At 31.9% G+C, this 22124-nt stretch overlaps 1 protein-coding gene and 1 long non-coding RNA gene across 2 annotated transcripts in view; one reads left to right on the plus strand and one right to left on the minus strand.

The window, feature by feature from the left end:
• Window positions 1-22124, plus strand: part of LOC114717868 (uncharacterized) — a 70190-nt gene that overhangs the window by 26238 nt on the left and 21828 nt on the right. The window lies entirely within an intron of this gene.
• On the minus strand, window positions 1921-20715 carry LOC114717867 (uncharacterized). Its single transcript, XR_003737761.1, has 3 exons — window positions 20704-20715; window positions 17158-17167; window positions 1921-1993 (listed from the first exon to the last, which is right to left on the minus strand). It is a non-coding gene; the product is annotated as an uncharacterized LOC114717867 (long non-coding RNA).

Genomic DNA, 22124 nt, shown 5'->3' on the forward strand with positions numbered 1-22124 from the left:
AATTTTAAGAACCAAAATTAGCAGTGGAAACTCACCGAAGAATATCTTACTAAAGCAATCTCTAACATCTTCATTCTCAAAGACCACCTTACTAAAGCATTCACTAATAATGGAAATTTTTGAGAACTGCCCAGGGCAAAATATTTTGATCCTAGAGAAATATTATAGCTCTAGCTAGCTTTGAAATTCCCAATCCGTCGAATGGAATTTCATCTCCAGTCTCATATCCCTTTTCTGCCATAACTTGCTCGAAGACTACAATCTCCTCCTGCTGTTGAAAAGGTGCTTCAATAAATTAACCATAAAAGTCACCAACAAAACAGGAAGAAATTTTTTTAAAAAAAAAGAAAGAAAGAAATTTGAACAATATTTTTCCATTACAAATATTCAAAAACCTCAGACATTTTGTCCATTTGGAATCCTACCTACATTATATAGATGATGGTGTTTTTTTGCAATTCATTATCAAAATTTTGTGTCATTTTCTTAATTGTCTTTTCTGATCTATAGTTTTTCACCTTGGAATACATCTCCTTCAACAAATTTCGTTGGAGACACATAGGAGCTCAAGGCTGGATTTGTTTAGTAGAAACCAGTGTAAAATTCTGACATGGTCATCTTCAAACATTTTCAAACAAAGAGCTTCATTTGAGGTAGCAAAATCGGTCACCAGAATATTGCCATTCTAATATCAGGTCAGCAACATGGGACTAGGCAAAGTCAGTAATTGCACCGTGATAATTATCATATACTATATAAATAGATATTCATAACACAGTATGAAAGTGATAAAGAGACTATATCATGTATGATATAAGAGATGGAAGAGGACAATATGTGTGTTTCTTTGCTTTCTGCAACAAATAACATAAATGATGAAAAACATAAATAAGAAAACCTTCAAAGCTATCACTTTTCACTTACATTTTTCTTTTCTGCTTTTTAGGAGAACACTTGCGTTTTATTTAAGTGACGCCTTGAGCTTGAAGCAGTACCCTTCAAACAAAAAAAAGGTCATACTACATTTGAAAATTAAGTGAAAGAATCTTATAACAATCCCAGTTAACTAAAAGATAACAAATGCACCTTAACTTTATGATTTAATGCCATTTAGAGGGATCAGCTTGTCAGTTTCTTCAACATGTAAAAGATAGATTGTAGTCTTCTTTATCACAATATGTTTGTATGCAAACTTGACTTCAATTTCCACCTCATTTCCAGGCTCCAAATTAGATACTATATTCTGCCATTCTTCATCAACAGAAGTAATTATTGCAACTTCTCGGTTGTAGAAATCCATGGTAGCCTTTGTGAAATTCTTTATCATTAGACCAACAGAGCGTACAGATGCCATGCTATCTTGAAGAGACGAATAGATAACGCTGAGGACCATTCCTTTTAAGCTATGACCAAAAACTTGAGGAACTTCAAATGACACCGAAGATCCCTCATGTTCAAAAACTAACCAATCAGGATAATTTTCTTTAGGAAGAGAATAGTGAAGCCCTTCGTTCCATCCCTATTCCAAGAACACAAGGAAAGAGTAATCCAATTAAATCGATCTAGAAGATATGGAAAATAATATTCACTAGAGTAGTTGACACTCTAAACAAATGGAAAACTTTAATATTTAATATATGGCAAGCATGTTTGTCACGGGGATGAATAGTAAGTATAGTGTTCACTGTGCCATGTACATTTACACACAAAAACAAGACATTTGCTAAAAGTATGATCTAGCATTATTATAAAAATATAATAATCATAAAAGCACATTTTACATTGTTGTACCTTCAACTCTCGAACATTTACTCATAGATAGTTAAACACGTATGGTAGAAAGGTGCCCTCCCCATATTGAAAAGATTATGCATACGAGATAGTAGAGAATTAATTAAGATAAAAAGAAACACCTTTGAAATACTCTTTAGAAGGGTATCTGTAATTTTGTTGAACTGCCCTACTGGAATAATCAAAGAACTCGTCAATGTTTCTGACCTTTCCCTTTGAATTTGATCATGAAATTCGAGTAATGCGGGAGTATTTTTGCATGAGGCCTGAGATGTGCTTGGTCTTGCTTCTGATGTTTCATATCTTCTTGAAAATAAAGGATGTGATAGACCTCCAATTAAATCTGGCATGGACCAAAACGCTCGCAATAATGACTTTGAATGATATGTTGGTGATGACATCCAAGACAAAGAAAGAGATGGAAATACATCACGTGATAATCCTTCATAGCCACACAGAGACACATATTTAATACTTTTCAATCTCAACAATGAGAAAGGAATTTGAGCCAGAGAAGTTTGATCTGCCATCAAAGTTGTTAAAGATTCCATTTGCCCAATGTCTTCTTCTAGCTTTTCAAACTTTGAACAACCAGAGAGATTAAGGGTCTTCAAGGATTTCAATTGATATACACTTCTTGGGAGATGGCTGAGGCTTTTACAGTCCTTTAAATTTAACAGAACAATATATTTAAGATCACCAATGGAAGGGTGAATTATAGACAAACGAGGACAATCTTTCAGTATTAACTTTTCAAGATATGGTATCTTTGAAAAGTCAGGTGTTTCTATCAAATAATGAGAATGACTAAGACTGAGAATTTTCAACCCCTCGAGCAACTGTGAAAAGAGAATAGTTTAAAATAAGATAAATAACAAATAAAAGAGAAATAATAGATGAAAACAAATACAAATACTCACTATAAATACCTGGTTTTTCTCCCAAACTTTCACAAGATTACTCCACTTTAAATCAATGGCAACTATATTCTCTAGATTGAAGTCCATTGGCAAGCTTTCTAAGGGAAAGCCATTCCAACAAAGCCATCTCAAATCTGTTGATAGATAACTATAATCTCCAGTAAGTTGTACATTATCAAGTTGAAGCAAGCGAAGCTTCCTCATATTCTTAAATGTTTTGGCACTCAAGTATAATGAATTGTTCATTGACAAGTTTAAAGCCAATCCTTTGATAAATTTTGTTCCCTGCCAAATAAAAAGAAACAGAAAACAAAAACAAAATATTCCGGTGATTAAGTCATTAAGATAAAGGTTTACAATTGGCAACAAAAGGATAAGAGCATATTGAATAATAAGAAACATAGGGAAATAATTCAATTAAGTCATTCAGAAATATACTTACAGTTTTATTTCTTAACACATCCAACACATCGTCATGAAACCATAATCTAGTACGTTTCTCAGGCTCCTCTAGTGACTGCTCACGAATAATTTCTCGTCCCATGTCACGCAATAAATCATGCATTTCAAGCTTATTTTTGTTGCCAACTCTTACAAGGCTTCGCTCAATCAAACGATTAATTCCAATATCTGCATGAAGTCCACAACCATTCAATATTTGTGTCACATCACTTTTGTTCTTCCCAATAAAGAAACAACAGATGTCAAGAAATAGTTCTTTCTCTATATCATCGCTCAAACCATCATAACTTATTTTAAGCTTCTCATGGATTTGATCATTTGGAATTCGTTGTAATCTATCCAAAACACTTCTCCAAATCAATATTTCTCTGTCATATAAATAAGACCCAAGGATTTCAAGAGCCAGGGGCAACCCTCCAGAGTAAGAAACTACCCTTCTTGAAAGTTCAATGAACTCTTGTTTAGGTATTGCTTGCTTAAATGCATGCCAACTAAAAAGTTCAAGATTCGTTGTCATCCAATTCTTTCACACTATATACATGAATCGCTCTTAAGATATTAAGTAAATGTTGATCTCTAGTAGTGATGATGATTCTACTACCTTGGCCAAACCATTCATGACTTTCGCATAGAGCTTTTAGTTGGTCTTCATTGTTCACATCATCAAGTACAACAATCACTTTTTTCTTACAAAGGTTTTCCTTTAGTTGAGTTTTTCCCACTTCTACATCACGTAGTGTCATCCTTCTTGATTTTAAGATGCTTGAAAGAAGTTGTTCTTGCAAGTAAGCTGGACCATTATCTTGCTTCCAAACTTCCCTAACATTTGCAAGGAAGCACTTTCCCTCAAAGCTTTGACCAACTTCATTATAGATGGCTTTAGCAATTGTTGTCTTGCCAATACCACCCATTCCCCAAATCCCTACTATGATAACCTCATTTGATTTACTACTTAGCAATTGGATGATATCTTGCACACGAGACTTCAATCCCACTGGATGGTGAGCAACAAACAGGCATTTTTTGTCACCTATCTTCATTCTGACAGCTTCAGTAACATCGCCAATCAACTCGATTTCAGTCCTGGAAACAATAAGAAGTTAGATGACAATGAATCCTACTCGAGAATCCTTAAAGTGCATGGTACACACAATGATATCAACAAAAATGATAGGCTTGTAGAGTAAGCCAAAGTAAGTGAGTGTTGAATGCTCTATATAATTTTAATTAGAAAATATTACAAGTCTGACATGAACCAAATTTCGTCAACGAATTTGATTTTACCTTTACAAATTAAAGAAAATTTAACTTAAGGAATTTGACCATTCTAAACAATAATGAGTAAAAAGATTAAAAATACCTGTAGTTATGCATGTCCCATCCTGATAAATTGGCAACTTCTGTAAGGGCTCTTTTCAAATTGATTGTCAATTTCTTCATTTTGCCACTTGAACTTCTCTTAATAAGTCTTTCCCACGCTTTTCCAAAGGCATTTTTTTGTTTACGAACTTCAAAAGGTCGGACATCAAAAAATATGGGTAAAACCTCTTGATGAGTTATTTTGTAACACTCCATGATTTTATCAAATTCTTGTAAGCACCAACTAGAGCCAGCATAATTCTTTGAGAATATAATAATTGAAATTCTTGAATTTTCAATTGCTTCCAATAATGAAGATGAAATGTTCTCTCCCTTTTCAATTCTTTCTTCGTCCATGTAGACCTCAATACCTGCTTGCTTTAAAGCATTGCAAAGATGAGAAGTAAAAGATTTGCGTGTGTCGTCACCTCTAAAACTTAAGAATACATCATAGGTGTATATGCGCTTTGGCTTACTAGGACTGATTTCCCTTCCTATCTCTTGCAGCAAATCATGAACATAAAGCTTGTCATTCATGACCTTTACAAGATTACGCTCAATGAGTACCGACATTCCCATTTCCACAGGAAGTCTTGAGCTTTTTAGCAATTGTGTAACATGGTGTTTACTCTGACCCACATAAAAAGAAGCTGTATTGAAAAATATATCTTTCTCTGTATCAGTTAATAAGTCACAGCTGATTTTGAGCTTCTTTTGTATTGGAACATGAGAAATTCCTCCCATGTTATTCATTATTTTTTCCCACTCGTTTTTCGTCCTATTATGCAAAAGAGAGCCAAAGACTTCGAGAGCCAAGGGTAGTCCTTCACAGTATCGAATGACTCGCTCCGAAAAATCCTCAAAATCATTTGTGGGAGTAAATTTCTTAAATGCATGCAAGCAAAAAAGTTTAAGAGACTCCTTTCTGTTTAAACTTTTCATTTCATATGATATGTCAGCAAAGGCATCTAAGATAGCCTTATTTCTTGCTGTAATGAATATCAAGCTCCCTTTACCACACCACTTCATATTTCCGCACAATTCCTTGAGCTGAAATTCACAATTTACATCATCAAGTACCACTAAGACTCTTCTTCCACTGAGTTCTTGCATCATTAGTTCATGCATCGCAACATCATTTGTCTCATCAAGTTTAGTTTCAGAAATATCTGAAATAAGTTGATTTTTGAGGAGAATTTCACCGTTACCTTTCTTCCATACATCCTTAATATTTGAAAGGAAACTTTTACCCTCAAAATTGCTACCAATTCTATCATAAATAGCTTTGGCAATCGTTGTTTTACCAATACCTCCATCTCCCCAGATTCCAACTATGGTTGTATCATCCGACAAAATGAATTTCAACCCCAAAAAAGTAAGCAATTTTCTCACACGAAGTGGTAACCCTACTTGATGGCATGGAAGATCATGAAATGATTCATCGTGCAAGATGGAAAAACCTAAGTTTGAGATGCGGCTACTGATTTCATTCCTGTCACAGTTGGCAGGGCAACATTCAATTAAAAGGACAAAGAGGCACGTGTTATGAAACTATGCGTGTGTGAAAGAAATGTTGGCCTTCTACATTTGAATTCCTTTTTTGAGAAGGTTTCTCTAGTGAGGGCCAAAACTTGATCATCGCCCTAGTGGGATCTAATCATGAGTGGGAGTTAAGTGTTTAAGGGATGAAGATATGAAGAATGATATGGAAGACTCTTATGGGCTTTACTTAGTGATCAAAAGTGTTCTGCATTTAAGCTTTCGTGGTAACACAACCCAAGTTAGAGTTGTATCTAAGCTTTACTGAAAATACTCTTATGGTGTTCTGTGTTATGGGTTAGCTTGTTTAAACCCTCCAGACCAAGAGAACTTGTTGTTGCTGTTATTGTCAGGCTGTGATTGCCTATGAGATTGGAGTTAGCTGGTTTTAAGCGATATATGAAATTCCTACGTTTTGATGTTAACTAGAGATCTAACATTGCGTCGCAGGTTATTAGAACGGGAAAAATTTCAGTTGTAACTTTGGTTGCAAACATGTTACTATTATAGCAAGAAAAAAAACTCTTTAACGTTATCGAGGGGACTGGACAGAGAGGCAGTGGACCAAATCAGGATAATTTTTTTGTCACACTTCTCTCCCTTGCTCTATTGATCTGTTGCTTATTGTTTTTAGCAAACTGAACTGAGCAATGAAAATATTGATAAAGAAGGATTAGGATTGGCAGGAAAGTGTAGATATAGTAGAGGCAGAGAAGAATGCTTTCTTCTTCTCGTTTGGAACCTAGGAGGAGCACAATAGAACACTAGAAGGTAAATTAGGCCACTGTCATAACATGATCACTCTTCTGTCGTATTAGTATATTACATCTGGTCCTTAATATAACATTATAGTTTAATTTGAAATACAAACTAAAGAAATCCCAATTCTATTTAAAGGATAAAACAAGTGGGGGGTAGAAATAAATTAAAAGAGAGAAAGCTTGACGGAAGAGATAATTTAAATTCAGTTCATAAGTTCTAAAAGGTAAAAACCAAGGAAATCCCAATTCTATTTATAATATTTAGTCTAAATTATATAAATCTCCCGAATTTTGAATATGCACAAATAACTCCCTTAGCCTTTAAAATTGAATAACAAACCCACCTAAACTTCTAACTCTATATGGATGAACCTAACCGTTAATTATACACCCCTTAAGTTATATTTTTGTGCGTAAATAACTCCCCAAGCTTTGAATTATAATTATAGAAGCCCCCTAAAATTTAATATATGTGCAGATAAGTAATGAGCAAAGAGAGACAGCTGCACATATGTAAGAATTTAGGAGATTTATTCTAAAGTTTCAAAGCTGAAAGAGCAATCTACACATAACACATAAAGTTGAGGAATTTATGTATAACTTCGCCATATATTTATACAGTAGTAAGTACAATCATTCAAAATTAAAAAATCTAGTAACTAATCGAAACATAATGTATTTAAAGAATAATCTAGATATCCTACTTAGAATAACTTTATATGAAAAAATTGAAATATCTTAGGATTAAATAAGTGGTTTGATAATCTAAAAAAAGGAAGATCTAAGAACGTCTCTTTATGCTTGGTTTGGATGAGAAGAAAAGTTACTAGCAAAGAAAATGAGAGGACAAAAAACAGAGAGAAAATGTTATTACATATTTGGATAAATAAGCCAAAAAAATCAGAAGAAAGAAAATAAGCAAATATCTAAATAATAAAAATGTTTTTATGTAAGAACTATATCATGTTCAAAATCAAATTAAATAATTAAATGCAGAAACCAAATTATCAAATAATTTAAAATTATTTTACAAAAAATAATTTAAAATTAAAGTATTTGATAAATATATATTTTCATGTTACCATATTTTAAACAAGATAATTTAAAGAAAATGTTATTTTTCAGAGTAAAAAATAAAAAGTGGATAATTTTTTGAATTAGATATAATTAAAGAAAATAAGTATATTATACATTATTCAAAATATTTAAAAAATATTAAAAATATAGTATAAAAATTAAGATACGGAGGACATGAAGAAAAAAATGAGTTTTCTCCTCATTTTCACTTCACAGACGGAGAAAAAAGTTGGAAAAAAATTCAGATGGATCCCACATTTTATTTTCTCTTCAGTTTTTCTTTTCTCCCATTTTTTTCTCAGAAAACTCAGTTTTCTTTTTACTTTTCTTTTTAGGTTTTTTTCCTCTCATTTTCTTTCTATCCAAGCCAAAATAGAGTTAGTGTTTCTGATAGCAGTCAAATTTGGAAAGCCTTTTATTAGTAAGGGGGATCGTGAAGTGACAAAACAATTTGCTCTGCATAATTACATTTGCACCTCACAACAAAAAAACGAAGAAAGACACTTTAGCAGCCAAAAACAGAGGGAAAATCATGATTTCTCTGAGGGGAGAACTAGACCAACAGGTATTCGTTTTTATTATAAACAACCACATAGCTCAAAATAAAATTCATCTCACATATCTATTTTATATATCATAAAATTTGAAAAAGAAAGGTCTTTAACAAAACTTCCTATTTTCAGGTCCCAAAAAAAAAGAACAAAACTTCCTCTTTGGGTGACACTGTATAAAAATGGAGGAGCAAAACAGGATAATTTATTACCTGAAGTCAATGGAGAGTTTGAAGCCAGGTCCGGAAGCAACTCCGGCGAAATCAAATATGGAAGACAAAGACAGCATCTTCTCATGTACTTGCTGCCGGCTCACTCCACAGAATGCAGGCACCACGTTGTTATTCCACCACATAGTTCTGATCACCAGTCTCTTGAGACACTTCTCCGACTCAAGAAACTCCGGCGTGAATAAAACAACAACGATCCATGATCCTAATGCGGCTTCGGCCTCTTGTACAGAAAACGCTTCTTCTTCATCGTCAACGAAAACTCTGGTTCCAGCAACTCTCAATTTATTCTCAACATAGCCTTTCACACAACCCTTGGGATCTCTCAGAGTTAAGAAGACGTCGTATTTGAATTTGGAGGACGCAGAAGCCAAACAAGACGCCATGGCTTATTACTTCATAAGCAAATTATCGATCCCACAACACAACGCAGTTCCGTTTTTATTATAATAGCAATTAAGGCGGAGCCGAGTCGATGTTATCAATTGCTAGGAAAAGAAGTGCCCCGCGTCGTGTTTCTTTCTTGCTTGGGACCTACACGCTGGCTACTTTTAACTTTTCCTCCCCATTGTCCTTAATCATTTTTATAAATTATAATTTTTCAATTAAAATTTAGGGAAAAGGACAAAAAAAAACGTGGGAACTGTGAAATCACTGTTCAGCCACTTAACATTTCAAAATTTAAAAAAGGAAATAGTGCCTAATATGATATTTTATAAATATAGTTAAATGGTTAAAATACTTTTATTTTAAACTTGTCATTTTGAGTATATTTCTCATCATTTGTTATTTAACACTTATTATTACCAGCTCATAACTTGTTAAAAAATATTCATTTGGTTCTAAATATTATACCCCTTTGTAATGTCAATTTAAGACCTCTTTTGTAGTGTAATTTACACTATAAAAAAGGTCTTATATTTAGGATCGGAGGAATAACTTGTTATTATAAGTACATTTTTGGTCATTTATTATTTGACACTTGTAATTACCAGTTCATAACTTATTAATAAACTTTTTAAAATAAAAACATTTTAATCATTTAACTATATTTGTAAAACACCAGATTACACACCACTTTCCCCGTGAGATTTTGAAGTATTAGGTATCTCATTGAAATTTAACAATTTTCAGGTCTTTTTTGTTATTTTCCCTAAATTTAATACATTTTTATTATATTTTCAATCAATTATATTTCTTTTTCATTTATTTTCTCTCATCTGTTTTCCACACATTATCATCTGCTCTGCTCAGGGGCCTGCATGCATGGTGACTAAAAATATTTAGGAAATGTGTAATCGATTAGATGTTGGATGTAGAACTCGATAGAGTAGTTTAGAAATTCTGCACTCCACGTCCGTGCACATTAGTCACAGGCCAAGCACTGTCGCATTGTGGCTGTGGGGCACCGTCGCCGTTGAAGCACCATCACATCCTCTGATGGAGCTCAAGGTTGGGTAGTTGAAAGGAAATGAAGATCAAAGGAGCTTGAAGGGTCTGGAGATGCCCAATGCCCACTCTTCGCCGTTACTTGAGTGACCGATTCTGATCAAAGAAGCTTGAAGAGGAAGGTCGCGGGCCTGCGGGCGGGAGATGAGAATGGTTAATAGTTATAATTAGAAGGGTAATGTTCTGAACTGATAAAATATCCTAGGGTATATTTGTGAGAAAATCTTTTTTTGAGGGAACTAAAAAATGTTTGGCTTTTTTGAAAATGATTTTACGGCACACGAGGCATCTACATGCTCTGCTCAACAAACCTCTGGTGAGCAGGAAACTCCTACTATCTTCTCATGTTTTGTTTAAGAAACATCTGAAAAAAGCTGTTCTTGCAAACAAAAAAGACCATTAGCTACACTTTGTATATTTTCAAGAAACTCTTACTCTCAAAACTGCCCCCAATTGTGTCATAAATAGCTCTAGCAAGATTTGTTTTACCAATTCCCCATATGCCTACTATGATCACTTTGTTTTCTAAAGGAACAATATCTTTTGAATAGTAGTGGTCGGATGAAGCACTTCATTCATACGAAGGTGTATACCCGGTAGACCTTGCGGGATATCTAAGTAGATCTTGTCTAATTCCTTCTTCATGTGTTGGATGATTTTTCTTATCATGTTGATGTCTGCTCAACAAAATAATTTTAAATACATGTCAAAATCATGTTTCCTGTAAATAAATATTTTCTTTGGAAAGCCATGGGAGTAAGATTCTTTAATTATTCGGATTATATTCTTTTAATCAGATCCAATATAATAAAAATTACTGCCTCTGCTCCTAAATACCTCTCTATTCTTATCAATAGGTCACTTGTAGAGAAAAAAATTTTATTCTTAATATAAGTCGTTTGAGGAAATTAATAAGTCTTTTTTCAATTTTACCCCTACTACTTAATAAATACCCAGAGAACAGGTAAATAGGTGAGAGAAACTATAAAACATATTTTTAATACTTTTCTTTAATAAAGGCAAATGTGTAAAAAAAATTATAAATTTAATGTATTTTTTGGTCTATGTGTTTAGGATACAAGTGATTTATAAATAGAAATGAAGTAGTATAAAAGCTAGTTTGTAACACAATTTTTACTACAAACTAGTTCTTATATTTAAGAATAAAGATAATATAAAATTACAACTATTGATTTAGTGCTTGGAAAGTAATTTCTATGTGATTCTTAAAAGTTACCCTATTTTCAAATGGGTCCACATGCCCTGCTCAAGCACCTCTCAGCAGGCATGTCGCTTGGTAGACGAGGCCCCTTTTTTTAAAAAAAAAATTTTTTTGGTTTTATTTATATTAATATTTAGTGTATATAGCACATTCTAAAATATTTTTCATTGACATTCAGTATCCTAGTTAATTAATTTTTATTACATTCAACATCTTCAATTATTTTTTTAATGCATTAAGTATTCTGAAGTATTTTTTTAATAACATACAGTATCACGAATTAATTAATTTTTACTGTATTAAGTATCTTGAACTATTTTTCTATAATACCCAGTATTAAAAATTAATTTTTAGTGCATCCAGCATTTTAGAGTATTTTTTAACAATACTAACTAACTGAAAAATACTCTAGATATATTAACAATTAATTAATTTGAGATACTGACTATTACTAAAAATATTTTAGAGTTCTAAATATAAGTTAACCCAAATGCATAAAAAAAAAAAATTAATGAAAAATTAAATAATGAAAAAAGAGAGGAAAAAGTGATCCCGGATGCAATGAGTAGGAAATGTGAATTCATTTTTAATTAGGCCCAAGAAAACTGAACTGATTGCTGGTGTCAATACAAATGGATGAAAAAAGGCCCCAACAACCAACAGCGCGCACATTTTGACTTTTATTTTTTACTCAAGGAATTAAAAAATATATAATTTTGAACCCCAATAAAAGATGTTGATTTAAGATTGAAAATTGTTGAAATACAACATTTAAATTATATATAATTCCTGCAGTAGCAACACAGTTACAGTGAATCCCTTGAAGTGAAAAATTTTGTAAAATTTCCTGAAATAACTTCTTCTTGTGTGAAACTTATTTCTGCACACATTATTTGAAGCAATACAATCTTTCCAAAATTAATTAAATGGAAGATACTTTTTTTAAAAAAAGAAGAGATCAATACAATTTTTGTTCTTTTTGCCTTTATTTTGATTTGGTCTTTTAAGTTTGTTTTCATTTAAAATATTAGTTTCTATAATTTAACAAAATTTAAATTATTTTACTCCTTGAGGCACCAAAATTTATGTTTTGAAATTTGAAAGATTAGCGTCAAAATAAGAACAAATTTATGTTTTGAAATTTGAAGGATTAACGTCAAAATAAAAACAAATCTGAACGATGAAAAGATTATATCAACCCAAAAAAAAAAAACACAGGGCAATAAAAAAATATTTAATGCAAAGGATTAGGTGCTTACCTGGAAGTTGAGACCGAAGAATTTGGTGATGCTGCTACTCAGCTAAAATTGGACTGACCCACCATTTAGATATTAATTCGAGTTGGGTAGTCGCGCACGTTTTTTATGAAAGCCACAGTATCATTTGTTTATTGGCAATTATTGAAAGTACTGATCCAACAGACCGAAGACTACACATAGTTTAATAACCAAAAAGTGTCTGAACGAAACTAAACTGTATTTTTTAATCATAATTTTATAATATACAGAGTAAATAAATTTTAAAAATAATTTTATGATATATAAAATAAATATGTAAAATGAGTTTGTTTTGTTTATGTCAGAGTTTTTGTTGGGAAAAAAAAAAACACACACCTAATTGGCCATCCGTGAGATTGCAATTTTCTCCGTTCATCCATTTCTCCAAAAACAGCAGCCAATGTGTTTCGGCTGAAGCCCATGGCCAAGGCAGAAGGGCCTACTCCCTTCGCTATGCGAAAACATGGTATCTAAACTGATAATCGAACTTACTGCCACTACTTTGTTCTTTCCTCTTGTATGAGGCGCGATTGATTAATCTAAAAATTCTAAGAAAATCACTAAATTATTTTAAAATATTTATATTATTTTTTTAAAAAAACTAATTTGTCTTACGTATATATTTCCTCAGGTCCTATTTATAGGTCAAAAAGAAAATAAAAATGTTGGTCTTATTTATATGGCAAAGAGAGAAAATTTTTATATAAATGTATAATTTTACCCTTTTTTAAATAAAAATGTTGACTTTGTTACTCTCATGTGGTGTCTTATATTAAATAGAATAAAATTAAAAAGTTATTAGATTTTATATGCGAGTTAATAAATTTTAAAATTTGTATTGATCTATGTAAATATATTAGAAGTGACTTATAAATAGGATCTAAATAGTATAATCTAACTATTTTAGAGAGATGCTATAATTTTTAATAATCAAAGCGCCCTTGTCTCTGGAGGCCAACATCGGATATTTATCTATTTGTGGTTAGCGAGGACTTGCAAGTCGTGTTTTCTTCTCTCATTTGCTCAAGGACAAAATAATCCCCTTTCTCTTATTCCAACACATGCTAGCATGCATCCTCAATTTCCCTTTTTTTTTTTTTCCGGAAGAAGGACAAAATGCCATTACTAATAATTACATTGTTAATTACAACTAGTAGAAAGAGAAGAAAATAAAGATCTAACTTTCGAAAAGAAGAAAAAGAAATGTATTCTCAATTAACCAATTTAAAAGAGAGACAATCCTTATAATGTCTTGCGCCACTACTCCAGCGATCAAAGGGCTCAAGTTCTGACTATTGATGAATTGCTTTCCAGCGCACCAGGTTCTGAGCTCTGAAAGCTGCCCCATTAAGCTGTCTGGACCAAGATAATAATCTTATTATCATTTGCCAGGGGTATTTTGGATAGAATGAGTGATCGTCTCATACTTTTTTTTTGCCTCCATCGTATTATGGAACACACCTTTTGGTTATATAAGAGAATGCCCGAACAGTGAGCGCCTGCAGACTTCCTTTTTCAATTTAAGTAGACTGATGTCCCATTGTTGGAAACTAGAGGTGGAGATTTCTCTAATTTCAGCCCTAATGTTCTCTGCTGGCCGAGGAGAATTGCCTAGGCAAAAGAAGGCCGTGTCTATGAAATTTAGTTGAGAATTGATCTCCTGAATGACCTGGGAAGGTTCAGCAAAACCACCCTAATGAAGGATGAGATTCCTTTTATATCAGATAGTGTTAAACAGAACAATAATACTCTTGGCTACAAGAGGATTCTGATTATTGTAGAGCTTTACTAGAATATGCTTAAGCCAATCTCTGAAATTGTGAAATGAGAATGAGTCAATTTGAAGGGATATGGCACCAAATCAGACTGTTCTAGCCAATGGGCGAGATATGAACAGGTGTTCCAAGAATTCATCCATCATACAGCCAACTTGAGGAAAATAATTTACTAAATAACTTTATAACGTGATCTAACAATTATTAAAATCACGTATAAAAATATTACAACAAAATTTATTAAAATATCTTATAAATGTAAAACTGTAATATTTCTTATATTACCAATATTAATATATTCTAAATTTTTATTGATTTCCCACTTTTCCCGCACTTTTTATATCATTTTAAAGTTTAATCACATTTTACTAAATACACTCCCGTCGACACCCCGCTTTTTATCTTTCTTCAATTCAAAATTCCCTCTTTCCTCTCTTTCTTCTTTCCTAGGGAGAGTTTGGAAAACCTAAAGAACACTTTAAAAAAAAAAAAAAAAAATTCACGTAAATCGAGATAAAATTTTTTTTTACATATTTAATTTTAAATACCATAAAATCACTTCTAAAAACTTAATCCAAACACTCTCTTAGTCTCCTTCTCCTTCTCTCTTTTTTTAATTGCAATATCATTTCTCTTTTTCCATTTTCACACCTCCTCATCTTTTAAGGGATGTTTGGATTAGTTTTTTAGAAGTGATTTTACAGTGTACTAAAGAAATTCGGAAAAAAAATTGTCTTAATTTGTATGAAGATGCTTTTTTCTAAACTGCTTATAGATTGAGGTCAAAGTTACAGTTGCATAGGGAAAATGATGAATTCGCAGAGGCCATAAAGGGAACAAAATGAAAATTGTTTTGAGGATGAGTCTGACCTATCCCGTTGCTGTGAACTCCCCCAATTGCCTTAAACTCGCCCTAACTCCAACCAAAAAACCAATTCCGAATGGCTCAATGCCTCAATCCAGTCCAACTTAAATATATCTCCAATTTTCAATGATCGTTGCTGAACACAGCAAATTGCGCCATTTGGTTCCTTGAAATTCAGTCGTTTGTTTAGATATTCACAAATAATTTGAAGCTTTGAAACTATAAATGGCGTGTTTTGATTAGCGGTGACAAAACCGACTTTTATCTCATCTAACTTTTGCAAAAGTCAATTAAAATAAAAGTCAGTTGGCGTAATATGATTTGTAATTGAATTAGAGGTGACAAAAATGACTTTTATCTTGTCTGACTTTTGCAAAAGTCAGTTAGAATAAAAGTCAGTATAATATGATTTGTGCTTAAATTGACATTTCTAAAAAAAATCAGTTTGAAAAGTTAAAACTTATTTAGCTAAATAATAAAAAAGTAAGTTTAGATGTAAAATGAATGAAAAGGTATGAGTTTTTATATAAGATTCAATTAACTAATTTGAAAAAAAATTAAGAAAGTTAAATAAATTACTGTAAAGTATTTATATTTATTACTTTTTTCTCAAATTATTTGGCTTGACTTATAAATTAATATGTAATCTAATGAGATGCATAAGTATTTTAGAAAGATCATGAAACTTGTAATATAATTAAATAATTTATTTAGTTTTTGTAATCTGTTCAAATTAATCTATTATGGCTTTATATTAGGGAGCAAATGTAATATATCATATGTACATAATTTGATAGATTTAAAAATAATAATAAAGTAAATTAATTAAATTTTATTAGTTAATTTTTTTCTTTAAAAAAATCAAATTAATGGGTCAAGATATGACCCATTTAAATACCCATATCTTCTCATCTTCATTTTATCTTCTGTCTCCATGGTTGGTAACATTGGTAAACTGCAAAAGCTAGGAAAAATTGACTTTTACTGTACCAAGCTTCTTTTTTTTTTTTTTAAGAAGCCAGTTGGGAAAAAAAAAGATCCAAACAAGGCTCTATCTCTAACCACATACCAACTCACGTTTTGCACTTTCCAATCCACTTTTTCATGTTGAAATGGTGATCCAAACATGCGATTGAACTTGCAACCTCTTATTTATGGGGGATGTTTCATGCTATTGGGTTAGTAAAAAAATGTGTCATATTTTAAGTAGAGGAAATCACACTTTCTGATGTCTGCGTAATTTCCTTGGAATTCCATTGAAACTAACTTTATGTCTGAGTTAGAAATTATGTGTGAAATTTCTTTCCTCTTTCCGCGTCAATGCGCAAGTCTTTTGGCAGGGGACCATGGCAAGAAAAAGAGGAACACTTACTTTTGAACGTTGAACTCGAACCCTTGCCTAGGAACTTTTGCTGGCTACTGTAATTCTTTCATTCAATTCTACAAATGCACATACTCATTATTATAATATCATGACGTAATCAGGTCAATAGGGGGAGGTGATGCCGTGAGGGATTAATTTCAGTGAGCTGCAATTCTGGACTTCAGAAATATTTAGGAAAAAGAACAAAGAAAATGCAAGTTTTTTTGGTTCCATTTATGTCCAAATCATACCCCTCTTCCAAAAGGTCTGGCTCTTTTTTTTTTTGTTTGACCTTGACAAAAGGTCTAGTTCTTGAAGCATAGCAACATGAATATTTCCCTATCACTAGAAGGATCCGACTTCAGTTCCACTTATAAATTTCATTTGTAACCTCAGGTGGTTAATATCTGTCCATTTAATTCAAAAAATTGTACCTTTTGTGCAAAAATTCTCAATTTTAGAGGAGGGGAAGGAAAGAAAAACTGTCTTCTTTCTTTTTCTTCCAATTTTTCCAACCATCCAAAAACTCACTCATTTTCCTCTGTCCCCTCCAAAATTCCAAATAATGAAAAACAGCCAACTTAAACAATTTTTTAATTTTTCAAAATTAGTTAACTAGATCATATGTCTAGAAAAAAAAAAGAATCATATATTGAATGATCTTTCCTAGGAAACACTCATCCACTCTTTATTCTAAGCTTAATGATTAAAGGTTGTCATTCATTCTTACCATGAAGATTATTTGTCATTCATCCATTTGATAAAAATTACTTGCCATTCATTCATTCTATAAAAATTACTTTAACTTTTAGATTCCAATCATCATGTTCTCTAAAATTATAACTTTAAAATGAGAACCAAATAACAACATTCATAGAATTTTTAAGACCAACTTGAAATAACTAGAGTTCTAAATTGCTTTGATTTGATCTACTTAAGTTTGTAAAACCACGAGTTTACCTCGTAAAAATTTCTAATTAAAAAACCTCACGAAACTCTTAGATTCCAATCATCATGTTCTCTAAAATTATAACTTTAAAATAAGAACCAAATAACAACATTCATAGAATTTTTAAGACTAACTTGAAGTAACTAGAGTTCTAAATTGCTTTGATTTGATCTACTTAAGTATGTAAAACCACAAGTTTACCTACTAAAAAATTCCAATTAAAAAAGCTCACGAATTATAAATTGTCCACTTCATTTTATTAAGTTATTTATCCATTTGTGTAACATCTTAATTTTTTTATTCCAAGGGTTTAAATATTTGAAAATTAGATAAAAAAAGGAGGTTCTTCAAATTGTTATTTTCTTCGTTTCAAATAAGGTCTTTAACTTCAGTTTACCCTGAGCCCTTTTTTCTTTTTTTTTACCGTCCTTGTCTTTTTCCTTCTCTTCTCATTCATTTGCCTGCAACGTCGCTCTCTCTATCCCTTCTTTCTCTATCCCTACAGGTCATTTTGATAAGTAAAACTACTTTTGATTACAAAACTTCCTTCATGAAAGTTGTTCTCTCAATCAAATCTACCTAATAATAGTAATTTTATGTTGCTTAAAAAAAATTTTTGGTATAAAGTTTGAAGCAAGTATTTAGTTTTGATTAGTGTTAACCATAGTATTGTAGATATGCTATAATAGATCATTTCTATCGGTTTAAATTTACTTATTTGTTGGTTTTATTATTTAAAAAGTTAATTTTTAGTTGAAAAATCTATTATTTATGAGAGATATCATATTTATATCGATTAAAATTAAGTTAAATAATTTATTTGGGTTGTTTGGCATATTATTAAGATTTTAATCAATTTAGTTTTATTTGTTGGGTGATTGGAGATTTTAAAATAATTATTTGAGCTGAAAAGTTTATTATTTATGAAAATATATATATGTTAGTTATACTATTAAAATTTTGATCAAGTTATTTATTTATAAATATTTGAGGTACTATTGAATTTTTGATGGTTTGATTTTGAGGTTTAAATTTCAAATGGGATTTTTAGAATTTAAAATATAATAATTTCATATTTGGAAATTTTGAAAAATTCTTTTTATTAAAGTGAATAATCCGGAGGATGTAAATAAATAATTTGACTTGTTAGAAAATTATAAGTTAGTTCTAAAGTACTTAATTTTGGGTTATGAGAGTTGTGAAAATTTATAATGAAAATTAAATTAAATTAGAAATTTAACTAATATATAAGCTTAATTAATTAGTTAATTAGCTTATATTAATATATGGTTATATTAATTATGTAGATTAATTATTGGTTGAGCAAGTGATTGATCTTGTGGTAATCTTTTCTATTGTTTTGACAAGAGGTAACCACTTTCTACTTGTTATATGTGCTAATATGTTGTTTGTGAGTATTTTGCTATTTTAGGATAATGATTTGTTATTTTGAACTTGAGTATATATGTTACACCTTTTGAGTTATGAAAATTATCTTGTGGGATTTTTGCAATTGTGATTGAGAAGTTTGAAAAAATATATGATTTATATCTTATGGATTATACCGAGAAAAAATTGAGACATTTTTCATTATATTGTGAATGATTGGTTGTTATTTGGATTTTAGATTGAGTCCCATCGTACCACGTGACAAGGCCACCATTGGTGCACATTGGTTGGCTTCATTCGTCCTTAGAGTAAGGAATAGACTTTTGTGGCGTCTTATTCATCCCTCAAAGTGTGGGATAAGCCTATAGTAAGGGATATACCTTTGTGACTTTTTATTCGTCCCCCAAAATGTGGGATAAACTTATATATCTAATTGATCCCCTATAGTGAGGAATAGACTTATGTGGCTTGTGTGTTAGCTCCCGTAATGAGGGTTTAGATGATTGAGATTTTCTAAATACACATATTTTCTATTTTCATTGATATATCTATATTTCTTGAGATTTAATAATTGTCCCACTTGACACCTCACGAGCACATTTTAGTATGTATGATGAGCTGGAAAGCTGGTTAATGAGGCGTTTGTCTCATCCTGTGGTTGCTACTATGTGATAGTTCACGTGATGATTTATCAAGGAATGTCTCGGAGGCTTAGTGTACTGTTATAACTTATATAGCCTCCATTCTTTTGTTTTTTGTGCTGATTTATTATATATTAACACATAGGACTCATCTACTCTGATGTTATAAACTAATACATTTGATTACTGCTAATTGATGAGAGGGCGATTATAAGGCCAGAGGCCTCTAAGACTTTACACGTGGCACTCTTTTGAAAGTATAAGTTTTGTTTGGGTTAAGGGTTGAATGGTACTTCTGGACTTTGAAAGTCCAAGACCCAAGTTAATAATTGATATTGCTTGTGACATAAGTTTATTCCTTTTAACTATGATAGTGATTTTAGAATTTTAAGATTTCTCCTTTTCTATCATACTTAATCTTTCAAATAAATTATTTGATCTAATCTAAATGGGTTTTTGGAATAACATTCGTCACAATTTGTTCAGTAACTTTTTATTAATATTTATATCCATATTATTTATATATGAAATATAACTATACTATACAAATAAGGAGGAATTCTTAGGTACTCTGAGAGTACCAGCTCACCTGTACACTGACGAATAAAAACATTCCATTTGGATAAATTCAAACTTACGTAGCAGCTTACGTGTGAACGTCCAGACTTATAATATTTTAATAATTTTTTTTAAAAAGCTGTCTTTTTTTTAAAAAATTCTTCAACTCTCTTTTCGATGCATCTCTCCCTGACCCATTTTCTTTTCTCCGTCTTGTCCTCAGCACCTCAGCATCTTCCATCTTCCCTTCAAATCTATTCTCTCTCCTTCCGGCTTCCTATCCCCCTCTATTCTTTCCGCCATTAACGCAAGGCCTGAGACCATTGGCTTTTGTCTAGCCTCCTGCAATATTCATCGGTTTGCAAACAGTCACACTGAAAAGAGGAAATCCACTTAATAGTGTAATGAATGAGCGTTCACAACCAAAAACACATAAGCATATAGAAGATACATGGTGTGTCAGAAAAGAGAAAAGAAAGAAGATGGGTTTGAGGAAGAAGATGATGGTTAAAGTGTGTGAGGTACTATTCCGGCATTCCCAGCCACAACGGAGGCGGCTTGGTTGAATTTGAGCACTTTTTGTTACGATAAATGCTCCTCTAATACTGTTAAAACTTCTCTGACCTTGCTTTAATGGTGGAAGACTGGAAGGGATAGAGGGGGGAGGGCGGGAAATAGATCTGAAGGGAAACGGGAAAAGCTGAGATGTTGAGGACAAGAGAGAGAAAAGAAAATAGGCAAGGGAGAGATGCATCGAAAAGAGGGTAGGAAAATTTTGAAAAAAAGGCAGCTTTTTTTAAAAAAATTGTTAAAAAATTATAAATCCAAACATTCACAGGTAAGCTGCCGCGTTTGCTTAAATTCTATCCAAATGAAATGTTTTCATTGGTCAGTGTACAGGTGAGTTGGTACTCTCAGAGTACCTAAGAATTCCTCTTACAGAATTGTACCAAAAAAAAAAGTGGCAGAAGAAAATAAAAAAGGGTGGCAGAAGAAAATAACTCACTATATTAATCCATAATCATGCCATTAATGAAAAGCCATCACGACTCTTAATTATTTTGAACTGGTCAGAACTCCCACGAATGTTGTTATTTGATTTACGTCTTATAATTTTAGAGGACGTTTAAAATATTACCTCTGATCTTAATTATAAGATTTTATTTATAGACTATAAACGATATCTTGTAATTAAAACTGGAGGTAGTATCTTTTTTTTTTTTTTAAAACATCCTTGTCTTAAAATTTTTTTTTGAAATCACTCTTCTCTACGGATTCTCAAGAAAGCAAATCTGGTAGCTGATTGAGCACTAATAAAACTTTATTAGGGATCATGTCCTTTATTAGGGATCATTTCCAAACACTTCCTAAGACCGCCTCTAGATCTGCAGAGGCTGCTGATATGGGATCATTATTATGGTTTTTCTATTTTTTCAGTTACAAGAGACGGAATCGAACCTGTACGCACACACTCCACACACATTTATGCATACCACTCGGCCAAACGGTCGGTGGTTATTATGGTTTTTTTAGAAAATGGATTATTTTCTTTTTTTGCTCTGTTGGTTTATTACTGTAATCGTTGTTTTCTTTTCTTTTATGTCTAGAACTAGTTTTTGTATGGTTGTTTGTGTTTAATGATAGTAATTTCTTTGATAAAAAAAAAAAAAGATATGATGAAAGTTCAGAATCTAAAAAGTAAGGTAACTTTTCTCACATGGGCGTGAATGAGTGGATGACAACTTTAAAAGCTTTGTTGACTCGATTGCACTATTATTAGCCCGAAAACGAAAAGACAAAAGAGAAGATGAGAAAGAAACTTTTGCATCGACGTGTGAGGAGGAAAGAAGCTAAAGAAACTTTTGCATCGACGTGTGAGGAGGAAAGAAGCTTCCAGGCAATTTCTTTGAACCTGAAGTAGTTTAGGTGAATTTCCAGGAAGTTGG

The sequence above is a fragment of the Neltuma alba genome, unplaced genomic scaffold (assembly GCF_004799145.2).
Source record: "Neltuma alba isolate B1F8T4 unplaced genomic scaffold, ASM479914v2 tig00011780_pilon, whole genome shotgun sequence".
In the NCBI taxonomy this organism is placed as follows: Eukaryota; Viridiplantae; Streptophyta; class Magnoliopsida; order Fabales; family Fabaceae; genus Neltuma; species Neltuma alba.